This window comes from Protopterus annectens, chromosome 3.part1 (genome assembly GCF_019279795.1).
Source record: "Protopterus annectens isolate FY-2018-M chromosome 3.part1, PAN1.0, whole genome shotgun sequence".
Lineage (NCBI taxonomy): Eukaryota > Metazoa > Chordata > Ceratodontiformes > Protopteridae > Protopterus > Protopterus annectens.
Genome location: NC_056732.1, coordinates 343,362,358 through 343,388,596, shown reverse-complemented (window position 1 = coordinate 343,388,596; position 26,239 = coordinate 343,362,358). Strand labels below are relative to the sequence as shown.

The 26,239-nt window shown below is 38.7% G+C and overlaps 1 protein-coding gene across 4 annotated transcripts in view; it reads left to right on the top strand.

Annotated features, from left to right (window-relative positions):
- The window catches only part of HOXA3 (homeobox A3), a 195,623-nt gene that overhangs the window by 165,965 nt on the left and 3,419 nt on the right, over positions 1-26,239 (top strand). The gene's annotated exons all lie outside the window — the stretch shown is intronic.

Sequence of the window (26,239 nt, the reverse complement as noted above, 5' to 3'; positions counted from 1 at the left end):
ATTTCTGCGTGTGTGTGTGTGTGTGTGTGTGTGTGTGTGTGTGTGTGTGTGTGTGTGTGTGTGTGTGTGAGTGTGTGTCTGTCTATATACATCTGTCTATGTCTGCATATGTGTGTGTGTGTGTGTGTGTGTGTGTGTGTGTGTGTGTGTGTGCCTGTGTCTGTCTGTATACCGCTATCTATTTCTGCTTGTGTGTGTGTGTGTCTCTGGCTATACATCTCTATCTATTTCTGCCTGTTTGTGTGTGTATGTGTCTGTCTGTTTAAATACCTCTATGTATTTCTGCCTCTGAGTGTGTGTGTGTGTGTGTGTGTGTGTGTGTGTGTGTGTGTGTGTGTGTGTGTGTGTGTGTGTGTGTGTGTGTGTGTCTTTGTGTGTGTGTGTGTGTGTGTGTGTGTGTGTGTGTCTGTGTTGGGCTAAGTATTCCTCCTTCTCTTCGAGGTACAGTAATCTCAGTTAGAATGTATAAACAGCCTTCCATGTGGTTGGGCAAAGCTTACCCTAACAAAAACAGAAGCATTAAATACTTGTCAATGAACACTTGAATTTCCTTTTTTTTTTTTGTATTACTTTTTTTTTTTTTTTTTTATGTGTCAGGTCTTATGGAATTAGTATTTCCACTTCTGATAAGGAGCTACAACCCGGCATTTTTTTTTCTATTTCATCTATGACCTTTTACAAAAAAACATCTGGTTGCATTTTTATTTGCTGCCTTTTCCAACAATACTCTGGAAAGTATTGTATCATCCCTTGACATCTCTTTGTACAATTTTCTTTACTTCAAGCATGTTTCCTAATACTGGGCCTATTCAAAATACCTGTTTTAAGTTTCTGAAACTTCCATGTGTTTTTTTTAAGTGTCTTTGTTCACTGTATATAAGAACTTTGTTGGAGGTCGATATCTACCTAGAAATCCAGTAACAACACACAGACATCTCCTGTGGGAAAATGAAATTCTCATTTTTATTGCCATTTTGTATGTAGAGTAAACAGTTGCTAGTAGAGCAGTCAATGACTGGAGGGAACACTACTAACAGTGATAGATATTACACACAGAAGTGCTGAAAAGAGCCTTAAACGTTGTATGATATTTACAATGCATGACTTACCTGTGCTTTATTTATTTTATTTCATTTGATAACTTGGTAAGCGAGCAGGTCTACTGACCACTTTCATTTGCAATCAGGACTCATAGAGCAGAAAACATACAATTTCAGTACATTCTGTACAATGTTGTTAATGAGAGAGATAGAAAAGTACAGTAAGACTGTAGCAAGTGTTACAGTATATGAAATGTCTTGATGTTTACACAATATTTGCAGTGTTTACATCTTGGCACAATTCAACAGTTCATTGTGCAAACATTACATTACCCAACACTACGACCTGTGAGAGATGCACTTATATAGCCTAACTGGAAGCAAAGCTCTCTTCACCGAAGACTGGACTAGACAGTCAAGAGGAGAAGGTAAACACTTGTACCACACCACACTCATTACATAGTCCCTCAAAACCTACACCACCAAAACACACACACAGAAGCACAAAACACACGCCTAAATTCACGGAGGCTCTCCATAAAAATCTGCCCAAACAACCGAGACCTCCAAAGCAGAAATGCAAGCAACCTCCACCCCCCCCCCAACACAACCCAAATGACACATAGCCCACATACTCAGTTTGCCACTCAACTACAGCCCATAAGGCGTAATGTACCTAACAGTCTAGTCATAGGTGACTCTATAGTCAGGCACACTGATGTTCCACTCACCAGGCTAAACAAGAAGAAAGTTACTGTTAGCTGCCTTTTGGGTGCCAGGATCTGCCACATAATGCATGCACTCAGGTCACGCCACAACAAGTACAAATATGACTCTGTCATTGTCCATGTTGGTGTGAATGACCTGAGCTGTACCTCCCTGGACTACATGAAAAGAGACATGGAGGAGCTCCCCAATCTTGTAGCCCAGACAGGTATGACCATAGCCCTGAGTAGGATCCTGCCATCACCCAGAATAATACCACAATACAAGGACAAAATGATTGACTTTAACAATTGGCTAAGCTTCTGCTGTCATTCTAAGGGAATCCAGTGTCTGTCTGCCTGAGATGACATGATCGACAGACCACGATGCTTTGCCAGAGATGGCCTGCACCTGTCGCCCTTGAGATTCTGGATACTGGCAAAGGCTCTTGCCACCCCTATAGTGCCTTTATTAGGCAAGGTTCAAATAACAAATTCACCACCGTAACAGGTACAAGCAAGCAAAATCTGAGGGTAATGCTACTCAATGCTAGAAGTCTAAACCTCAAAATGCACTCACTCGAGGCACTCCTTAAAATGGAGAACATCGACATCCGTGCAGTGACAGAGACCTGGTTCAAAGCTCCAGAGAGCACCCCTGCATTACCAGGCTATAATTCATACCACACCTTTCGGCCACCTTACCCGGACCGAAACACTAAATGTGGAGGCGTGTCCATATTCATTAAGGATATCCACACCTCCAAGCTAGTTGCTCAGCATAATGCATGCGAGATTATCCAAGTTCAACTAACACTGGGCAAGATCGCAATCCAGATTGTAGCTTGCTACAGACCCCCCACCATGCCCCAGAATTCCCACTCCTCCTTTCTTGATGCACTGGAAAATATTAGGTTACAACCCAGCACCCTAATAATGGGTGATTTCAACTACCCCACCATTAACTGGGAAAACTACTCATGTACCAACTCGTTTGCTCAATGTTTTCTGGAATTCATCAATTCCAATTCCTTGGATCAACTTATCCACACCCCCACCAGGGGCAGCAATATCCTAGACCCCTGGTCATCACCAAAATGGGCGACCGGTGTTCCACACCAGAGGTCAGTTCTTCAATCAGATCCGACCACAAGCTAATCACCCTAGACATCCACATCCCGCTCCCACCCCCCATTAGGAAAACAACTGTAAAAAATGTCTCCAAAGCCAACTTCATGCTTCTTTAGACAGAAGTGGCAAACTTCACGACACCCATGCAGATGGACAATAGAGGTACAACTGCTGAATCCTACACAAATGCACTTTATAAGCACTTACACGAGTGCATGGATCATGCTATCCCTAACAGAACCAAGATGCTATCCTCCAGAAAAAGGAAACCAATCTGGTAGTCTTCTGCCATAAACAAACTCAACAACAGAATAAATAAACTGTTGCAAAAAAGAGTAAAATCCCATGACTGGAGGAACTCCCTGGTCAGCCTCAGTAAGAAGCTAAGATCCTTCAAAAAATCCTCCAAAGCTAGTTATGAAAACAAATTTGCACTGATTCTAAAGACAACCACAAAGCATTCTATAGCTATGTCAGGAGTCTCAATGGCAATACTCAGATCTGCTCTGAGTTACAGTACAATGGCACTAAATATACAGAACCAACTGATATTGCCAACATCCTGGCAGATAGGTTCAGTGCTAACTTTACCCCCCCCCTCTCACCCCCTAAAGGGCCCATCTCTTTACCGGAAGAATGCAAAGTTCCTGTAATCACGGCTGCACAGGTAAAAACCTCACTCTCCAAAGCCAAGAACACAGCATCCATGGGACCTGACAACATCCAAGACTGCCTTCTACATGAATTACAGAATGAACTGGCAAACCCACCTAAGTACCATTTTCAATCATAGCCTCACCTCAGGCTTTGTGCCCATTGAATGGTGCACTGCAACGGTTATCCCACTCCACAAAGGGGGAGCCATGACAGACCCTGGGAACTACTGCCCCATTAGCCTGACGAGCCTGGTCTGCAAGGCCATGGAACATATCATCATGGAACTCATAAACAAAGACATTGGAGATCTCCAAACTCTGGACCCCACACAGTTCAGATTTGTAAAAGGCAGATCATGTCTCCTAAACCTGATAGACTTCTTTGAAGCAGTCACCAAAGCCATAGATGAGGGTAAGGTGGTTCACACAGCCTATCTAGATCTCGCCAAAGCGTTCAACACCATCCCCCTCTCTGGAATTATAGATAATCTCACTAAACTAGGTATAAATCCCTGTGTCACAAGATGGGTTGCCAACTGGCTTACTGACAGAACCCACACTGTGAAAGTAGCAGACTCCAAATCAGACTTCAGACCAGTGACAAGTGGAGTACCACAGGGTTCAGTCCTGGGTCCTCTCCTGTTAGGTATCTACTTCTCTGAAGTACAGGCTAGCACAGAAGGTCTTTGGCTAACTAAGTTTGCAGATGACTGCAAACTAGGAGCCATAATCGAAACTCCTAATGATGTGGACATCCTACAAAAGGACCTCACTGAGACAGATGCCTGGTGTCAAAGCCATGGCCTCAAGCTCAATGCCAAAAAGTGCATTGTCATCCCCTTTGGTAAAAAGTCTGTACCCATGAACTACCACATAGGTGGTAGTCTACTTAACACTGAAGGTGTGATGAGACCTTGGGACACAGGTGGACAGTAGTCTCTCCTTTGATAATCACATTGCCACAGTGGTCAGGAAATTCTTCTACGTGGCACACCTCATCACAAAAGGTTTCTCATCAGAAAAAAATAGGTCATTGTTCCCCTCTACTCATCACTCATTAGACCCATGATAGAGTACAACACCCCCTTTGGTATGTACCTCACAAGACATCTACAACAACTGGAAAGGCCGCAGAAATGCCTCACAAAGAGGATTACTGGCTTCAAACAAATGCCCAATGCAGACCGTCTAAAAAAACTCCAGCTTTACTCCCGTTGCATATCGCCTACTCAGAGGTGATCTCTGCCTAACATACAAAGCTATATCAAACCCAGAGCTGTTGGACATGCTCCACTTAAAGAAATCCCAATCCCTCCGAGCTACATGCTCTAGGGACCTAAACCTTGTCACCACAATAAACAGAACATGCTGGAGAGATAGATTCCTGTCTCAGAGACTTCCCATACTCTGGAACAGACTACCTATCTATGTCAAACAGAGCTCCTCATTAGCACTCTTCAAGAAAAATCTTGATGACTGGATGAGTAATAGGAAATTCACCCTGGGGATCACTTCTGTGGCTCTGCTCGACAGGGGCACAGGAAAATAATTTTCTTGGGTGGTGAAAGCCAGGGTACCTTTTTGGCTAGGCTTGTATAAGCCCTAGGGCCAATAGCCTAGTACCTGCCTATGAACCTAAAAGACATGTTAATTAAGGATGTGTAATCTGCGAGCACTCAGGATGAATAGAATGAAAACAAGATGTAGTCACATCATTCATGCATACAGCCTCACCTTGGGCTATGTGTGTAACACATATGAGATGTAGTCACATCATTCATGCATACAGCCTCACCTTGGGCTATGTGTGTAACACATATGAGATGTAGTCACATCATTCATGCATACAGCCTCACCTTGGGCTATGTGTGTAACACATATGAGATGTAGTCACATCATTCATGCATACAGCCTCACCTTGGGCTAAGTGTGTAACACAAATGATGGGTTTTGTGCAAAACTGCACAACTCATTCCCTTCAGATGCACATGCTTAGTGCAGCGACAGTATCAGATATTGACACTTTCTATAGTTAATCTCATTTTTACATTTGATTCTTATACTTCATTCTTTATTAAAAACTACTGTACTTAAAGAAACTTGGAACCAAACACAGAAACTTGGAACAAAAACACCAGTTTCAAACGTGAAACACCTTTCCAACACCAGGAAACACCTTATAATTTGTAAAACACAGGTTAATTTAGCGCTTTCGTCAGTTTGTAACTTAGACTTCAGAATTATTCTGATGAAGTCTTAAGTTATAAACTGATGAAAGTGCTAAATAAACCTGTGTTTTACAAATTATAAGGTGTTTCCTGGCATTGGAAAGGTATTTCACATTTGAAACTGGTGTTTTTGTTCCAAACTACTGTATTTATTAGTGGTCTGCATCAGCGATGTTGGATGTGTAGCATATATATCCAGGTAGCCTAGGTATATTCAGACTCATCAAAGTAAGTGTCAGTAGGCTGATGGTACTTATATATGATACTATACAACACAGAACAGTATGGTTTTATTCTGCCCAGGTGCAATGCTGAGCTCTACCAAAGTTCCTGGAGTACATACAGTAACCCTAACTCTGTATTTTATTGAGAAGGGAAGAGCTACTTTATCTAAACATAGTCATACTCATTGCTTTTCCTGGTGTGTGTGTGTTTGTGTGTGTGTGTGTGTGTGTGTGTGTGTGTGTGTGTGTGTGTGTGTGTGTGTGTGTGTGTGTGTGTGTGTGTGTTTTGGAATGTTTACGGTGTGCCTTCCTTTCTCCCATTTTTCCTATCAATGCCAGGCTATAGTACTTGTTTCACTTAACCACTACAGTACTTGGAAAAGCAACATGGGAAATGTAACTGCATTCACTGTATACTATGTAGACAGTTATATAGTTTACAAGCAGAAATTGTACACTGTCACCTTAATCAGTAAGGATTGATTCAGTACTTTTAGCCATGAAGGCTTTGCAAAAATGCAAAGTAGAAATACTGGCCAGGTCTTGAAATGTAGAAAACATTTGAACAGCCTTTCTAATTTTTTCTTGTAGCATCAGATGCAATTGTAGACTAACCAGGCATACACTCTGGAATGAACTGCCAGATATTCTTTTTGTAGAGTTAATACATTTGTACAATTGCATATATTATCTATTATATATGTTAAGATGACCAACATGCTTTTTATGGCATATTTACTTGTGTGGTCTTCAAAAAATCATAATAGCAAAAAAAACCCAGAAAGGCTTTACAAGATTTGGTTTAATCCAGATCATCAGGGTAAAAAATGTTTGTTACTATTTCACACTTTTAATGTTTGTTTTGCTGTTTTTCTTAGATAAGGATTTCCATCACTGAATGCAGAAACATAGTGCACTGTATTCAGTAAATGTCACACAGTGGAAATGTTGTTGTGACACTCACATTAAGGCTGTGCCATAATGGACAGAAATTTTGGAGGGAGATCAAGGACTACATGAATGTGGTTATGGGAATCTCTTCTTATCTGTGAACTTCATTCTGCAGGATATGCCAAAGGTGGAAAAGCATAGACTGGGTAGATATACATTTGACTGGATTTTTAACACTGGCTGAAATATGCAAGTTACCACGAGTTAGAAATCAGATGAGTTCCCATGTAAGTTTCAGTGGATAAAGGAATTAGGACAAGAGTATCTTCGAAAGATACTACAGTTGATCTGGGAATGAAAGTTAAAAGGTAGAATGTGGAGAAGAGGGGGTCTTAAGGAATAGGTGGTTGGGAGGGAAGTAAGCATGGATTTAAATAGATGATAAAAATGTGGTGGCACTTGGGTGTAGGAAAGTGATGGTTGCTTTTATTAACCTAAATGGCTTAATTTGGAGTAATTTTATTGCTTGCTGTTATCTGGAATTTTTAAATTGTATCATTTTGATAATTTAAAATGTGTAATATATATTAGGAGTATAAGGCTCTATCCTTTCACTGAATAACATGTATTGCTAGAAAGCCTGGAATATTGTGCTAGTAACAAATCCAGAAATAAGTAATTCATAAATGAAAAATATGGGAAATACCTCCTGTCTGCCACATGTATAACAGCCAGGCATCATACTTCTAAACCTCTTGGAGCAAGAAATATGGACAGAGTCAAAATAATGGGGGACAAAAGCCCATAAAATAGGGACAGATATTGAATATTGCATCCATAAAGTTACATAGTTGCTAGAATAACAGGTTTTGCATTATTATATATTTTCTGAAGGGTGTAAAATCTGAAACTGAAATCTCTGTCATTATTTACTGTTAATATTTAATGACTTTGATATTCAGTAATCTGCCAGAAAACCACAAGTTTTATGAGGAACAGGCCAAAACTATGAGGCAAAACTCTGAACATTGGAGAGGTATACCAGACATCATGTTCAGTAAATGACTCCTTGAAGGAAGGGGAGATTAAAAAAGTGGAAAACAGGAGCTACAGCTAGTATGCAGGTGTGTGAGAATGGATATTTTAAAATCAATTCTTCACAGTGTAATAGAAGTGAAATGGAAACTGGAAAGTAAAGATGGATTTTTGATTGGGCTAACTAAGCATAGGCAGGTGACAGACTCCAATAAAATAAACCATTTCAAGAAACTGCAAAGGAAAGTCTTTTGGCAGACAGAGTTTAATATAATTGTCTAGACTGTAAAGTGGACCAACCTTGTGATGTTGTATTGTTGTTAACATTATGACACTGTGATTTTGTTTCTTAAATAACTGTATGTTTGCAAATCTCTGTAGGCAGGATGAAGCTTTCCAATGCTAAGTCCATACTTTTTACCCTAATGAATTCTAAGTAAGGAGAGATATTTAGATTTTGTACTTTATGAGAAAATTGGTATCTCGGCGTTTAAGTGCTAGAAAACATTGAGAAGGATAGTGAGGCTACCAGGTATGAAGTAATCATTGTTCACAAATACAAGTGTATCAGTTTCCTCTCACATTCTAAATCTATGCCAAAGATGAAGTGATCTTTCATACTAACTGCAGGGTTATATTATGAGTGTGTGATTGTGTGTACACCTTGTGTTGTGTCAGTATGCTGCTTAGGATTCATTTATAGCCTTGTACCATTGATTCTGGGACAAAAAAGATTAAGCAGGTAATTGGAGAGTAAATGAATGTTATACTCTGGGATACAGATAGTGACTGAAAGGGGTCTTCATATCTGCCCATTTGCCTGGTTAACAAGTAATAAATAAAATAAGTAAATCACAGATCGACATGGATTTTGGCTGAAATTGCTAAAAAAAAAAAAAAGATAGGGAATCTAATAAAATGTGTTCAAATAGTCACACAGAATGTTACTTCATCACATCAATCCAAAGACACTGATTTAGAATGTGACACATTCCAGTGTTGATTGCAATAAAACATGTGTAAGCATGGGTTCTGTGGTCATGTGTGTTTTTTCTGGTTGTATCACAGTCTGACCTCTGTGGTACAGGCAGCTGCTTTGGCGCCAAGGCATTTTGCTTATTATCTTTGAACGCTGTCTGGGCTGTCTTTTATGTACATGTTTGCTTTAAGAATTTTGTTTATTGCTGTGAGTAATGAAGGATCATTCATTGTCACTTGTAAGTTAAAGGGCTTCATTTTTTGCATATGCGGGGATTGCTGTGTCAGAACAAATTCTGCTTATGGTACTTATTTCTTAAATTAGAATATTTTGTGCATGTTATTTTCATGTGTTGTTACTATCTTGTACACAGTACATCTATGGAATCCATGGCAACAATCAAACCACCTCCAGAAATCGATGCTGCCTAAATCTTTGGTCCACTACGACATCATTATTTATGTGTGGTTTGAAAACAAGGAGGAAACACATGCTTGGGATGAGATGTGAATCTTCAACTGCAAGGAGTACAGTTCTGCTCCAATACCAGTTATGTGTCAGCCAGACCCACAGGAGGTCTATGCACCTGAGAGCTGTTCTTGCATTCCCAGCTAACAATCTGCAATGATTACAGCACTTGGCTGGACAGCATTGAAATATGTGTGTAGACATGAAATTAAAAGGGATGCCCTAATATGAAGCTGAAACCAAACAGCCATGCTCCAGGGAGTGTGTAATACTACTAGGTATAACACTAGTAGATGTTATCAGCTCTTTTCAGTATATGTCCTGCAGCAGAGGTTAATATGTCTGAAAACTAAACTAGATGCAAAAGAAGTTAGCATTTAATTGATGCCAACATTCTATTTCTTACTCTTGTTAACTGTTTGTTCCTCTGCTATTTAATTACCATTGTTGTTCATAGGTTCATAGGTAGGTACTAAGATATCTGCCCAACGGCATTTATAAGCCTAGCCAGAATGTGTTGGCTTTCGCCTCCCTTTTAAATTAGATTCCTGGGCCTCTGTCAAGCAGGGCCATTGAAGTGATCCACGGGGTGAATTTACAATTTCCCATCCACTTGTCAAGATTTCTCTTGAGTAGTGTTAGTGAGGTGCTCTGCCTAACATAAACTGGGATTCTGTTCCAGAGCGAGGGAAGTTTCTGGGGCAGGAATCTATCCCTCCAGCATGTCCTGTTTATTTTTGTGTTGTTGAGGTTTAATTCACTGGAGTGTGTGGCTCTCAGAGATTTGGTTTACTTAAGGTGGAGCATGTCCATTAATTCTGGGTTGGACATGGCCTTATACGTCAGGCAGAGATAACCTCTGAGCAGGCGGTAAGCAACTGAGTAGAGCTGGAGTTTCTTTAGTCGAGCTGCATAGGGCATCTGTTTGAGGCCCATGATCCTCTTGGTGCGGTACTTCTGTGGCCTTTCCAGCTGTTGCAGATGTCGAATAAGGTACATTCCAAATGGGGCATTGTACTCTATTATGGGCCTAATGAGTGATGAGTAGAGGAGCATAATGACCTCTCTTGATCTAGATGTGAACCCTTTTGTGATTAGGTGGGCTACATAGAAGGAATTTCTAACCACTTTGGCAATGTGGTTATCAAAGGAGAGGTTGCTATCTACCTGGGTCCCCAGGTCCCTAATTACATCTTCCATACTTAGTGGATTTCCACCTATGTGATAATTCGTGGGCACTTTGTTTTTCCCAACGGGGATGACTATGCATTTTTAGCATTTAGCCTGAGGCCATGGTTCTGACACCAGGTATCTGTCTCTGTAAGACCCTTCTGGAAGATGTCTGTGTCAGCCAGAGAGTCGATTATGGCCCCTAGTTTGCAGTCATCTGCGAACTTGGTTAGCCATAGTCCTCCCGTGCTTGCCTGTACCTTAGAGAAGTATATACCGAACAGGAGGGGTCCCAGGACCGAGCCCTGTGAGACGCCACTTGTGACTGGTTTAGAGTCAGACATGGCACCCGCAACTCTGACCATGTGTGTTCTAGCCACTTCTGCTTCATTTGTTTTTAAACGCACCTTTGTTTACTATGAATTTACCCTGATCAATATCTATTTGTCGAAAGAAATGAGTATGAACAATCTTCTTGTGAATATATCCCCGTATATGCCCTAAACACAGGGGCGGAAAAGCCTCTGGTGGAATCCATATGTTACATGCAGATTTCTTGTGCTACTATAGAATGGTCAGGCTGGAAGGCTGAAATTTCTACACTGCAACTTATTTATATGTATACAAGGCCTCTTTTTTATTAATGTCAGAAGTTACCAGGAAGTGTAATTTTGGGTAGTTAGCAGTTTGCAGTTAACACTTATATGCTTTCTTCATAGCCTGTGTGATTCTCTTACAACTCCAACATTCGATTTGCATTGTGTTTTTCTTCATACAATTACTATGTAAGATGGCCATTTAAATCATGCCGTTCCCTTAGCTTATATGATTTGTTGGAAACTGGTGTCAACTACAGGTACCATTTACATGAAGTCATGCTGTTCTAATATTTAGAATGCCACATGCACTCACCCAAAGAGTAAGTGTAGTATAAGATGGGCAGGTGTGTCTACCTGATGGAAGACAGCATTTCCCAGAGCGCAAATGAGTTTTCCTAATAAGTTATGGTTAACAGCAGTCCATCACCAGTCAATGCACAAGTACATCTTTCTAGCCAAGGAAGTGAAGTTCTTATATGCTTGAAGAGAGTACCCAACAGTAAAAGAACTTAGTGCTAACCCGACATCAGCTTCCTTTGTATGTAGCATTTAAATAACTTAAATTCCAAAACCAACAGTATAGAACCAAAAAAAGCAGCAAACAAAAGAAAAAAGTTCCTCTGGACAAACCAAGGAGTCCTATATAGATTAGGCAATTTCATTCGTTGATGCAATCACCTTAGAACTTCATCAGAATCAATCTAAATGTAAAAAAATCTAATTAAATACACCCAGCATTTACACACATACACACAATCAATCACTCGTATCATGTGCATGTGCATGGAGAATGGTCACTTCATCTTTGACATGTATTTCAGATGTGGGAGGAAACTGGAGCACCCATCTTTGAAGATAACCATCATTAAAAATGAATCATGCTCATATCAGAAGGATTTCATATTTTATAATGATAGCATTCAGAAATACATTTTGTCATTTCTTATCTCTTCCACAACCAGTTAAATCCTGATATTCACAAAATGCCATCTTCAGTAACAATCAAGGAGTGCTAAGGTAGTGATCTGTTGTACTTGAGGCTGTCCAGTATGTGGCCAGAAGTTTCTGGATTCACATTCAGACCTAAGATGTGTAAAGTGCAATCAGGAATCATTTTCCTAACCTTTGGTTTATTTGACAGAGGAAAAGCAAGGGGCAATAAATGGTAAATGAGTGAATTAAATAGTGTAAGTAAAATAAAACTCTGTGTAACTGTGTTAAGTTCAGAATAAGGATGTTTACACCATCTATTGTGTTAAAAGAGTTTTGGTGAGGATGTGGAGTGAGTATGAAGTACAGGCTGTTTCATTAAAAAATGCTCTGAGTCATCCTTTATGCCATTGAATGAAATTGAATAAGATATTCATTTCTGTACAGGAAGACCTGTATAATGACATGTGACAGAACTGATGTTGGAGAAGTTGTACCTGATGACAGCATGTATCCTGCTATGTAATGCTAGCTTGCTGATCGGTTCCAGTGATCAATTTCTTGTCTACCACCTTACTTAATATGGTGTTAGGTAGTAGGGGTTTACAGGAAAGGGAAGAATGGCGATCCCATGTTCTGCTAATGTAAAGTGTGTTGAGGCAGCCCTATTTTTTGGGGGGAGGGATGACATTAAGATGGGTGATTGGTTATAGCATAAGCATAAGAAATGTCCACCCAAATCAGTACCTATCTGTGGAAAAAGATGTATCCATTATAAGGGCTGCATCTCATGTGTCAGACTTCAGATAGTGGGTCTGACACAATGCTTTTTCCTGTTTTTATCACTCCATGGTTATTATTCTAATGTATGTGTCTTAAAGTATAACTGCCTTCTTACAGCATACCAGATAGCTGGCTTAACTTACAGGTGTTCACTGCACTGGTATTTGAATAGCTTAAGTGTGACTTTAATGTCATGGTGAGTTTTGCCATGATGTATTGTATTGTGCAAGCAGGCGGTATGTTTTTTTTCCCCTTTTCTTCACAGTAGTGTGACTGTGAAGTTTGCATGTATAATTTTAGGGGTGGGGGAGTTGCCCCCAACACACATCAGAGAATACAACGTAGGGGGGGCTTTCTCCACTAAAATGTGTTTTTATGTTTTTTAATTTTTTAGGTCACCATTTTCAATATTTAATTTTTGATAAATGGCTAGCTGAAAAAATGTTTGTCAGTGGCTTGCAGGTAAACACCAGGTAGACCCTTATTGTACAGCTAAGTAAACCAGAAGCTCTTGTTTTAAGGAATGAGCACGCACACAGTATTAAAAAAAAAACAGTATGAGACCTAAGTGTTGAAAACATGCTGCTAATGCATAAGGGTAGGTAAATAGCTTAGTGGTAACTAAGTCTCTAAGGTCTGAACTTCACTTAAGAGTATTAAGACAATCGCAGATGCGATGAGTAACACAACATGGCCGTTTTTGGTGAGCCCCTTATCTACAGTACTGTTTTTAATGACTAGAAAAGGGCACAGATAGCAGCCATGTATGAGTGGAAACAGTGAGGACAGTAGACTTTCTGGTCAGTCATTCATACCTCTGTGGTTGGAATAACATTTAATATAATCTCATAAGGGATAGACCTGTAAAATCCCTAAAGTGATTAGGAGCACTACATATGCCAGATGGAGGCTGCATATTAATGTGGCCTTGTTTTCATCTAAAGTTCCTCCTTCTGTTTGTTCCTACAGTGTTCCCCTTTATGCTGTTCACTTATTTCACTTGCAGTAGGAATACTCTATATTTTTGCTTTGGGAATCTCTGGCCATATTATCTGTAACAATTTTCATGACTTACTGTGATATGTATTTCCCATCATAATGTAAGGAAGCTCATGTAAGTAAGCATCTCTAAGCCAGATTTGGTTTCAGCTTCAGAAGTAGTGGCATTTAGTTAGTTTCAAAAGTATAAGAATTTCTTATCTAATGGAAATAATTCCCCACTGTGTCAGCCAGGGGTGTCACATATCCTGTGCTGCACGCCTGATCTGCTCATTCTGCTGTGACTGGCAGCTTAAGCACTTGCTCTGCTGTTTCATCCTGGAAATATTTTTTTATGGCTCTTTTAAGAAGGAAAGAAGGCACAGCTGAAAATACCTATGATCACCCTGGGACAAGAATATGAGCTATAGTGGAACTTAAGATTTAAAAGTGAGTGAAACAAATTCATAAAGAAAGAAATGTTAAATGTCATGCAGAGCCATTGTGGGACACTCATGGGCTGAATAGTACTGAAGTGTCACACATATGGATAATAGCTATATTATTTATTTGTGGTAATGCAGGGATCATTTTGTATGGATGAAAATACAGTGTGGAATAAGGAACAGTGGTTTTAACCAGTCATTTAAATAAAACCACTAGATATTTTGAGTACATTCACTAATATTGGGTGTAGTAAGGTGTCCTTAAGTATTGTACTGAGAAATGGATTACAGGCTATACAGCTGTTTAAAAGGTTAAGAATGGTAGACACATGAGGAAATTACTATTGTACATGACCTTAACAGTGAAATGGTTACAGTCTGAAGGAAGAGTGTTACAACTGATATGTTTCAGAGCTCAGCAATGGGCAAATTTTTACTTACCAGTGCCATAATTAAGAGAATGGACCAAGACTAACTAAATACAAGGAAATATGAAGTATGTTTGGTAATTGTTTCAAATACTGCACTATCCACTAAAAGAAATTCAAAATTACAGCTCAGGTGGAGAAAGAAATTAAATAGACCAAGAGCAGAGGCTAAGATTTCCTAATAATCTAGCCATGTAAGCCTATAGCTTAAATGGCTCACATTAGAAGGGCAGTATTCTGAAGGCCCCTGGATTCACTTGTTAGGGTGGGGGTTGGGGCATAACTTCTTTTTCTCCCAAAATTGTGCTGATGAGTTGGAAAGATGTGTGCCTTCTGCAAAATGTATCAAGCTCTCTTAATAGCATAGTCCTACCAGATGGGACAGACAGAACAAAAAATGGAACTGAAGAGAATAGGTTGTAAAGATGGCTGACACAATGACAAATGAGTTTCAGTTCCACAGTATACCAAGTCGTCCACCTCAAGAGCAAACATCTGAATGGAACTACACAACAAAGGGGGGGGGGGGTGTTGCTGATCTCTGTGGACAAAAATGTATTGATATGTTGTCATGTGATGTAACTTAAATGAGAGCAGACAGTGCACAGACATAACTGGAAGAGTGGGTGTGTATGGGCATAACAATAAGGGAAATAACTGCAAGGAAAGGTAGGAGCTGATGTACTTCTAGTTACTTATTCATGTGTTAAATGGATGAGTAGACTGGCCCTTTCAGCAATGACCCAGTTCAAAGAATGCATCTTATTTAAGCTACAGGCAGGAGTTCTGTCTGGATCCACTGACACGTCATGCATAGAGAAACCCAGTCATTGACCCACAGCATTGGTAGAAATGATTAAATGTTGTTATCTGGGTAGATTCTGTTGAGCTTGTGGTTGTTTTTGCACAGCAGATCTCAGCTGGTATTATATTGACTACAGGAAGACTGGCCATAATACTGAAGGGGCATCTTCCATGAACTAGCACAAAACCAGGAGGTGCACGATACACCACAGTTTAATGCATTGTCTGCATTTGAAACTAAATCAAAGTATCTATTTATGAGAACATAGTCCACAGCCTTCTGATTTTTAGTGTTAAATATATTAATGTACACTGTCATGAATAGCTAACTCAGCAACTGAATGTACCTGAATAGTTCTCATGTAAGCAGGCAAGACTGCTATACCTAGACTCCCACTGTACACTTATAATACACCTTCGCCAGGCCTATGGAGCATTTATCTAGGGGTAACCTCCTCAACAGAGGCAGACATTTACACACAAACAAACACAGACACACACACACACACACACACACACACACACACACACACACACACACACACACACACACACACACACACACACACACACATTCAAAATCATTGGGCCAAGACAGCTTACTTGCTTGTTTGCATTTGTTAACTGTGGTAGACCATTGGTATGCCCTTCTTTCCTCAGTACAAGACTGATATTAGATGAACTAACATTTTTTTTTATGGTAGGAAGGTACTTATTCAACATGTGCCAGTCTGCAGCTGGTTATAGTAAACAGTGCTTGGCAGTGTGTGTCACTTATTCAAGAGACTAAACACTAAGCCAGACTGCACAGATTCATTTCAGAGGTGAGGGACCAGTTAGTCCAAGTCCAACACTTTGTAAAATAAATTGTGATTCAAACAAAATACAGTAAATGCCAGAACCCACTGTTAAACATTTCAAGGTTTTTTTCAATGTGTATTCACCCTCCAGTACTCCACCTCATAGCTGTGCGTCCATACCACTGATATTTACATGTGCTAACAGTCAGATCACTGTGCTTTGGAGAAGGGGCAATACCCCAAGACACTACAAACTCAGACTTGGTATATAGTCTCTTCATTCACACTTTTAGTTTCACAGTTCTGAGCTTCACAATTATGTGCCTCAGTGTCTATGCAGGTACACAGATTGGCTGTTCTCTATCAGGTGTAATTAGGTCTGATAAAAAAGTCATATGTACCATGTTTGAAGGAAAACTTAATCTTACTAAATATTTTAGATAAACTTTTTATTTAGAAACACATTTCACAGCTGCAGTCAATGCTGTAACACAGCCTTGTTAAGAGAGAAACAAATTCTGAAAGCATGCGAGGCTCATGTGTCTCCTTCCTCTGCATATTAAATAAGTGCCAAATTAGAGTTTTGCATCCGTTCCTCCATGAAATTGTCTTAAATTTCCTCCATCCTTTCTTGGAGTTTTATCTCTGTTTTTGATCATAGAATTTGTTTACAAATGTTTTCACAATCACCCACCACTTTATCTGTAAAACGGTGGTCCTTGTTCCTCCATGGTCTGTCTACATTTTTGTCTTTGAATAGTCCCATGTTATTGTCACACGTCCATTGTTAAAAATACTACATCTTGGACCATGTAAAACACTGTAGCAGTAAATAAAAATTGCTATCATCTTTTGTCTGTCTTTTCTTCAAAAGACTGATCATAATAAACTGTTACAGACTGGTTTTACATAGCTTTTAGTGAAGTTTGTGCACCAGTTTTATTTACCTCCTCTAGGCTGTCTACATCCTGTATCCTTGCAAAGGCCATGTCAGCTTGTCTGCACACACTAGTCCACAGAGGGTCTTTACACCTGCGTGTTTTCAGGGCTAAAGATGTGCTTACTTCTTACAGTGCTATGTACCTCTGTTAAAGCTTATTAATATTGCTCGCTGGCCTATAACTCACCTGGCATGCCATACTCTGCTTCCCCTTTCATGTTACTTTCCTTTTCTAGGTTATTACTTACTGGATGCATTGTTTGCATTTAATGTTGATTTTTTTCCTAATTGTATTTATTTTATTTTATTTTCAAATATTACTCATGCTTTAGCCAATTCCTTCAAATTTAACAAGTCAGTGTACCTTCTTGTGTATCGTCTGGTGTTCATTTGTGTATCATTGGTAAAAAAGGCATAGCTTTTCTTGCAGACCTTGTGCATTGTTGTGTATGCAGACACAGAGAAGCGATGGTCGTACAAATTTGTGTAGTACCCCCTTGTTCTCCATCCTTGTATCACAGAGAACATTTGCTGTCACTTTCTGTGTCCTTTTTCTAACCCATCTTACCATCCTATCACACTAGCTAAGTTGTTTGATAGCCTATGTGGTACCATCATGAACACCTGTCTAAAGTCAGAGTTGACTAAAAGTGTCCATTCCTGAAGAATAGTTTGTACGACCTGTATACCTAATAACTTACATAGGCATGGCAATAGATTGTGTGGCTAACAAAGTGTCAACAGATTATATGGATAACAAAGAAAATACTTAAAACACAAACTGAAGGAAACTGACAAGTGAACTACATTCAGTTAAATAAAGACAGTGTATACTCTAGGAAGAAAACACTATCAAATACCATCACAAATGAACAGCTCCCTTTAAATGAAATATACTGAGTAATGCACAAATAGTGCTTCACAAATATGTAAAAGAAAAAAAAATGCCCACATAAAAGGAATTAAGCACAGACTTTTCACTCTAGATGACAGTATTTCAAAGTAAACATTTATTCCAGTTGCATATAGAATACACAATACATAAATTCAACACTTTTTATACCTCTAAATGACAAACTGCATATTCTTTACCAGTAAAGGATGCTTGCATCTTTACATATGTAAAGGACCCCATCATAATGTTTCCTAAAATCATTTTTTCTGTCAATTTCTCCCTTATTTCTGACATATATTCTGTAGTTATTTAATTTAGTTTCTGTTCGCCTCACAGTAAGACGATGTCCTGTTCGATTCTCAGCTAGAGCGTCTTCTGTGTGGAGACATGCGTGAATGGGAGTACCTTCGTTGAAGGTTGTGCATCGGAGCTGGCAACTTGGCATGTAAAAATCTGCTGCCAATCATTAGCAGACCGGAGTTCCGCTGTGGCGACCCCTAACCGGGAAAAGCCGAAAGATACAACAACAACTCTTCTTTCCTACGAAAAACAGAGATTACATGGTCAGGTTGCAATATAAATGACTTGCTTTATAGAGCTTGTGAATTGCCCCACTCTTTTTGAGCCTTGTTGCTATTGACAACAGCAAACGTTTTTTTTTTTTTTTATAATTTAGTACTCAATACAATTGCCACATGGATAACAGACAGTAGATGTATCTGTACTCATTATTTTTTGCTTCCAACCAGTTCTTGAGTGTAAAGAAATGTTTTCTCATACACCAGTTCAAGAGGTTCTGGAAGAACTGTACTAAGCTTATCTGATTTTTAGAAGTGACCTTCAAGCATTCCCATATCAAGTAACTTTTCTACTGTAATTTGTCGTAAGCTACCCCCTCTTGCTGCAGACCATAGCCGTCTATCATTCAGTGTATGGGACTGCTTTTGATTTTGCTTTCACTGCAGCCTTACTGTATGTGATTTTCTTTAACACACCCATTGTGTACATTAAGTATTACCTGCCTAGCTTTGTCTGGGAAATGTGTTTTACATTGGGGTATGTGTGTGTGATCACTAAAGATGTATAAAACTGTATTTTCCTTGTACCCTTTTATATAGTGGGGCAATATGATGATCACTGTCAAATCCCATTTAGCTGTTATGCCCCAAAAGATGTGGTAGCCGTACTCATTGGAAATTTCAAGTCATGAGTTTTTACTTTCCAGGAACACCCCTCATGTACCACTGTCAGGGTACTGAGTAGGACTTCATACTATATACACTCATTACTCCAGTATTGTGGGAAGTGCATTATCTGCTGGCTCTGACTTAGACAGCTTTTAAGGACTTCTTACGTACTGAACATGCATGATTAGGGTCTCTCTAGCTAAAAACAGCTTTTGGTTCCCGATGCCCTGACCCACTAGATCCTGTCTCCCTTGATTCCACAGATCTGTATGACATCATCAGGCAGTTGGTGACTTACCTTCCCACCTACAGCGATGTGAGATGAAGTCATTTTTTTCTGCAGGTACCTAATGTGCTGCCTTTTTTGGAAGGTGAACAAACTTGGGAGAGTACCTCTAACATTAATTTACTATTTAAGCTCAGTTTTCAAAAATTGCGTGTGATACTTTGCATTACTATTTGGTATTACATTAACATTGTTATGTCTTTTGTACAAAAATATGCAGTTCTAAGCAAATATGTGTCTAGACTATCCAGGTAATATATCCTAATACAACATTTCATTTTTCTCATTTTTTAGCACTGTGTGATGCATCTATTTCCAAATGACCCATACACACCACACACACACACACACACACACACACACACACACACACACACACACATATTTATATCTATCTGTCTATCTATCTGTCTATATAGGGCTCCTCCCCCACCTCATACAAACTCATGAATATGAAAAAATAGACTATTTTTCATCCGCACAACATCACTAATGTAAGTAAATGTTGAATGTGCCTCCTACAGTAGCCCAACTGTTGCATTAACCAAAATGAGATAAACTGGTAGTCACATGCACACACACACACGTTCAGGTACTTTTTTTGTCAGAAGACATTCATCAGCTCATGTTTGGTTGAATGCACTTTTGAGATTACACAACAATGGGGAAAGGGCGATTCTTCTTTTCCCCACTGTTGTATGGTCTCAGGATTGGTATATTTAATTTGGAGGGGTATAGGGCTGCATGGGGGGTTGTTCCCAGCAAAAAAAAAAGATGACTTATTTTGTTGTTGTTTGATACTTTTTTGATATTTTTATGTTCTACTGTTTCTTGTTGAGTTAATGTCATAGACCCATCTATATAAACATGGTATACTGGAATGTACCAAAAAGCTCAAATGTGGACATTACAAATGTCAAAATATAAAAATCAAAATTTGGACATCAGCAGCTCAATGTGCATGCTCTTAGCATATCCACAGAATATGCAAAAAGTGCAACACTGACCTTTGTAGGAGGGGAAGCCCTCCTTCACACACCATATCCCATTCTAATTATGTATACTAACTCCAAGATTGCACAAGTCCCCAGGGAAGGGCCATATTCCTCAACTCTGAGAACTGACTGTCTCTCACACCTGTTGACCATATGTTTTGACAACTAAAGAGTGTCAGCAAAAACGGTTGTCATCCAAAGAAACACTCAATCAAATTGTGTGCAATTGCATATATATATATATATATATATATATATATATATATATGGTTCTACCTGAGTACGTCGACAACTGAGAAGATCGACAAGTGAATCGCGAGCGCCAGAAGATCGACAATGCAGAAGACCGACGCGACGGATGAAAACACCGACACCGAGGATGCTGACATGGGAAAAGGCTGTGTAAGTATGCGGTAGTGACGGACGTTAGGGTGCGAGTAAGGTAAGTGTGGATATTGACGGTCTGTGGGGATAGGGGTGGGTTAAGTGAGTTAGGGTCAGTGCGCAGGTTAGGTAAGTGTGCGGTAGTGAAAGTCTTTGGGTTAGGGGCGGTTTAAGTGAGTTAGGGTTAGGGCGTGGGTTAGGTAAGTGTGCGGTAGTGAAAGTCTTTGGGTTAGGGGCGGTTTAAGTGAGTTAGGGTTAGGGCGTGGGTTAGGTAAGTGTGCGGTAGTGAAAGTCTTTGGGTTAGGGGCGGGTTAAGTGAGTTAGGGTTAGGGCGCGGGTTAGCTGAGTGTGCGATAGTGACGGACCTTAGGGTTAGGATTTGGGTTAGGGTTGTAGATAGTTGTGTATGTGAGGTTTAGTGTGGGTTTGTAAGGATTTTGGTGTGCTTGTGTTGTGTGTGTGGTTTTTGGACAGGGGATGTGTTTTTTTGTTGATTGTTGTTATTGTGGTGTGTGCAGCGTAAGAGGTTTCGTGTTTGTGTACCATCGGTTATTTCGTTGTCGGGCATGTGAGGTTTCGTGTCTATGCACTGTCGATTATGTGGTGTCGGTGATTACATTGTCGGTGTTCTGCAGTTTCGATTATGTCAGGTAGAACAATATATATATATATATATATATATATATATATATATATATATATATATATATATATATATATATATATATACACACACACAGAGATATGAATGCAATCCACTGCCACACCAGAAGAGCCAAAAAAGTATTATATTACAAAAGTATGGATTTTTATAATGTAATAACGGTGTTGCAATCAACTATATATATATATATATATATATATATATATATATATATATATATATATATATATATATATATATGTATGGGTCTACTTCACATGACTGAAATTTCATTTGACTGACTTTCATTTGACTGAGACCAAAATACCTAATTTTCAAAATACTGAAAACTCACTTGACTGAAACTTAGAATACTGAAACCTGGCAATGCTACATTTCAAAGTACTAACTTGTAAACCATAGTCATGCACACTTAGAAAACCAATCACTAACTCCTTCCAGAACTTAAAAGCTATTTATGTACCCTGTTAACAGAAACTGGATGATATAAAACCAAACTAGGTGGGCGGCTAGGCCCCCCACACCCCCAATGTGCCCCACACCCCCCTAACTGTATATACTAACTCCAGAATCTCACTACAGTGGGGAAAAGGGCCTATACCTTTTACTTACCTTATAGTAGTCTACACGCTGCCACTACTGCTGGGAACACACAAAACATTTGCCATATTACTTGAGATACTTCCCATAAAAATGCAAACAGACATACCCACATTTAGAAACACTACAACACTACTTTCTACATGACTATCAGTATTCAGACAATCAGCACTATAAGTTACAGTAATTCTTTTTATCACAAGCAAGTCACTGGAGAAGGGAAACCCACATCATGTCTATAGCTTACAATTCACTATAATGAGCTTCAGTCAAATGAGTTTTCAGTATTTTGAAAATTCGGTATTATTGTCTTGGTCAAGTGAAACTCAGTCAAATGAAATTTCAGTCATGTGAAGTAGACCATATATATATATATATATATATATATATATATATATATATATATATATATATATATGTGTGTGTGTATATATATATATATATATATATATATATATATATATATATATATATATATATGTGTGTGTGTGTATATATATATAGATACACACACATATATATATATATATATATATATATATATATATATATATATATATATATATATAGATATATAGATATAGCTGTGTGTGTGTGTAGTGTGTACATATACATATCTACACACCTATTATTTTTATGTATTTTTTATGCTGAAGTCCAAACAAAGCCATATCCTTTTCCTGTGTATTATTCTGAATACCCAGCCAAAGAACTTCATTTGTTTTTTCTAACACAGACACTCCAATATAAGCTGATACTGTCGTAAATCCACTGCTCCAGTGGTTCAGACATATTCCAAAATTCATTCTTACCTGTAGCAATAATCTAAGTACACATGAAGTCTGTCCTGTAGGTCAGTGCTTTCTATCTCTGTTCTGCTCACATTCTTAAGAAAGGAGTGTGGTTGCCCTCTTAGAGTCAACAGGATCTCCATCCTCTTCCCTTCATTTTGTTGAAAATGTTAGTGCTTTCACTTGTTCATTTGTCATTTCTCTGAGAATTAAGAATTCATTGAATTCCATGTGCTGTCACTGATTTGTGTATTTTTACTTTTTTGATTTTTTTCATGATCTTTTCTGCTCTGAAAGTACAAGGATTATCATATAACACCCATTAGAATGAATTTGCAGATCTCAGTCCTGTTTTTTTTTTTTTTGTTAAGGATACCGGGAACACATATTCTTATATTAGTCCTGATTTCTGACTGCTTGTGTTCTGCCTGCTACCATCCATTTTGTTAAGCTTCGCTACCCAGTTTTGTCTCTTTTTTATTCCTCATCTGTCTATTTATAAAATGTGTTATTGACTTTCTTTCCCTTTCCTTTCAACTTACATGCTAAATGCATGCATGTTGTCGTGTGTGTGTGTGTGTGTGTGCGTGTGTTTGTGTGTGTGTGTGTGTGTGTGTCTGTGACTGCATGTGTGTACATTTCAACTAACCATATATTAAACCTGTGACTTTGCATCTGTGTATACAGACTTATTTTATTTGTGCGTTAAATCACTCCAGGATGGGAGCTGAGCATTTTAGTACAAATATCAGGGGTGACAATCAGTTAGTGATCAGCTTTGTGCATTGTTACCTTCCACAAATTTGTACAAAGTGAGTAGAAAATCATAACCTAATAAGCACACATTATTTTTGTAACCATTGTTTCACCTGAGAAGTACATTTAATAAAATCATGTTTTATTTAAAATCTTATCATTTGTATAGTGCATGTGTTAATTTGTGTGCATATGTGTGTACATGAATTTGTGTAAGTACACATATGTATGTATGCACATGTGCGCGCGTGTGTGTGCGAGCGTGCGTGTGTGTGTGTGTGTGTGTGTGTGTGTGTGTGTGTGTGTGTGTGTGTGTGTGTGTGTGCATGCTTTTGTGTGTGTGTGTGTGTGTGTGTGTGTGTGTGTGTGTGTGTGTGTGTGTGTGCGAGCACATGCGCTCTTGTGCATGTGAGTGTGCTATGTCTGTGAATATCTTGTATATGGCCAAACTTTGTGTATATAAAATATCTTAATTGTTTCTGTTAGAAATGCAGTTACGCCAGCAATCATGAAGTCACTACATTTATTAGCACCAGGCTGACATCACTGTTTTTAATCCTGTTTGTTTTTTTGTCTGAGTTTGCAGCAGTAGTAATACTTTGTAATAGATTTGACTATTGTAAGTATTACATTGAGTAAAGATTGCAACACATTGCTGTTTTAGCTAAAAAACTGTTGTAATAAATATTTCAACAATAAGCTTATGAAATGAGTAATAAGAGCAGCACAGAGTGAAAACTGTTCAGTTTCAAACTAAGAATCAATAGCACTTTTTAAATAAATGTTTATTTTTTAAAAATCTGAATAACATTAAAACTAAAAGTGATACCAGGGTACAATGTTGTTTAACTCAAAGAGATAAGTAGATTTGTGAAGTATCTTTTGTAGATTAATTTCATTAGTCATCTTCATCTTCTTCCTCTTCTTCTCCTGCTTCTTCTTTTTCTTCTTCTAACAAAAAAAAAAAAAAAAATGGTGGGCTACCTGTGCAATTCCTGTTCATATGCACAACCTCACCGACTTAAATTAGGTTCACCATCAGCCATTCTGAGTAGTGGATTATCAGTAACAGATTTCCAAAACAACACAAATTAATGGTTGTTTTCTAGTAGCTTACCTCATACAACACTGGAAATGCATCTGGTGGGTTCCTTCACAGAAGCATTCAGCTACTTGGTAAGTAAAGTATTCCATGAAAGAGCATCCTGTACAGCTAATGTGAATGTTGCCAGGATTGCCTAGGAGTGCTCTATGTGTGTGCATCTAAATAGATAAATAGACACACACATGCACAGTCACCATGCATTCACACTGATGTATAGATGTCTATCTGAATGTAGATATAGATGTAAGTGGATATAGATATGAATATCATGTACATCTATAGCACAATTTTGCCACTCATTTCTTAGAATTAAACATCGTGCAAAACGGTAGCACTGTGGTGTTTTTCCTCAACATAGAGGCTCACATGCTGAATGGTTCCTTTTGGCTACATGTAATGTCTTCCAAATGAGTGCAAAAATCTACAGGTTACTGGTGCAGACACTGTTTATGGCCATATGCCCCCCTTCTCTGAGTGCTATCTGACAGAATGCATATATGAAGCTTTCATCCCCCCCAAGCCAGTCAGCTGTCCTGAATTTAGAGCTAACTAGCTTTGTGACTGTACTGCCACCTTTGATCTTTGGGGTAGCAGCATACCTGTCAACTCTCCAGATTTTTGCCTCTTAAGTTTGGCTTGATCCTCATAATTGTTTTGTTTTCTGGCAAATAAATAACAAATCACTTAGGATTGAATTCAAAAAATAAAGACAGATGTTTGACTTTGAGAATTCATACTCTCCAGAAAAGTCATGCTAATGCAAAGGCTGACATTCTATTAACTTTCCAAGTTTGTAACAGTAATATTTAAAACTTGTCCCTAGTTTTGGGCCTTTGTCCCCCCATTATATATGGATTTGTCCAGATTTCTTCATCTAAGAGGTTGAGAGGTATGGGTAGCAGCCATGTGATCTGATATCTTCCATTCCTGAAGGGCAGCTTGCTGTAGGATACTGCAGTAGGGCTTACTTTGAGATAGATGCTGTTTTCTTCCTGCAGGACAAATAGAACTGTGCCTTCTTAGTATGCTAGTTCCAAAAAATGATAACATGCACTTATTTTGGGTATCAGGTTCTAAAGCTGGACACTGTTCCTTTGAGGGGTGAGTGAGAGATAAATTTCATGTACAGTTCCAGGAAACCTTCTGTCATTTCCTGTCCAGTCCTGTCGTAACTATGTGTTCTGATTCTAAAACAGTTTTTGTTCAATGTCCTGTGCATACCACTGAGAGTTGTACGATGTAAACTCAAAAGGTTAAAACATATCTTAATGCAATATACAAAGTTCATATTTTATTTTTTAAGTACAGTACAGTATGTTGCATTTTTAACAAATAAGGTGTA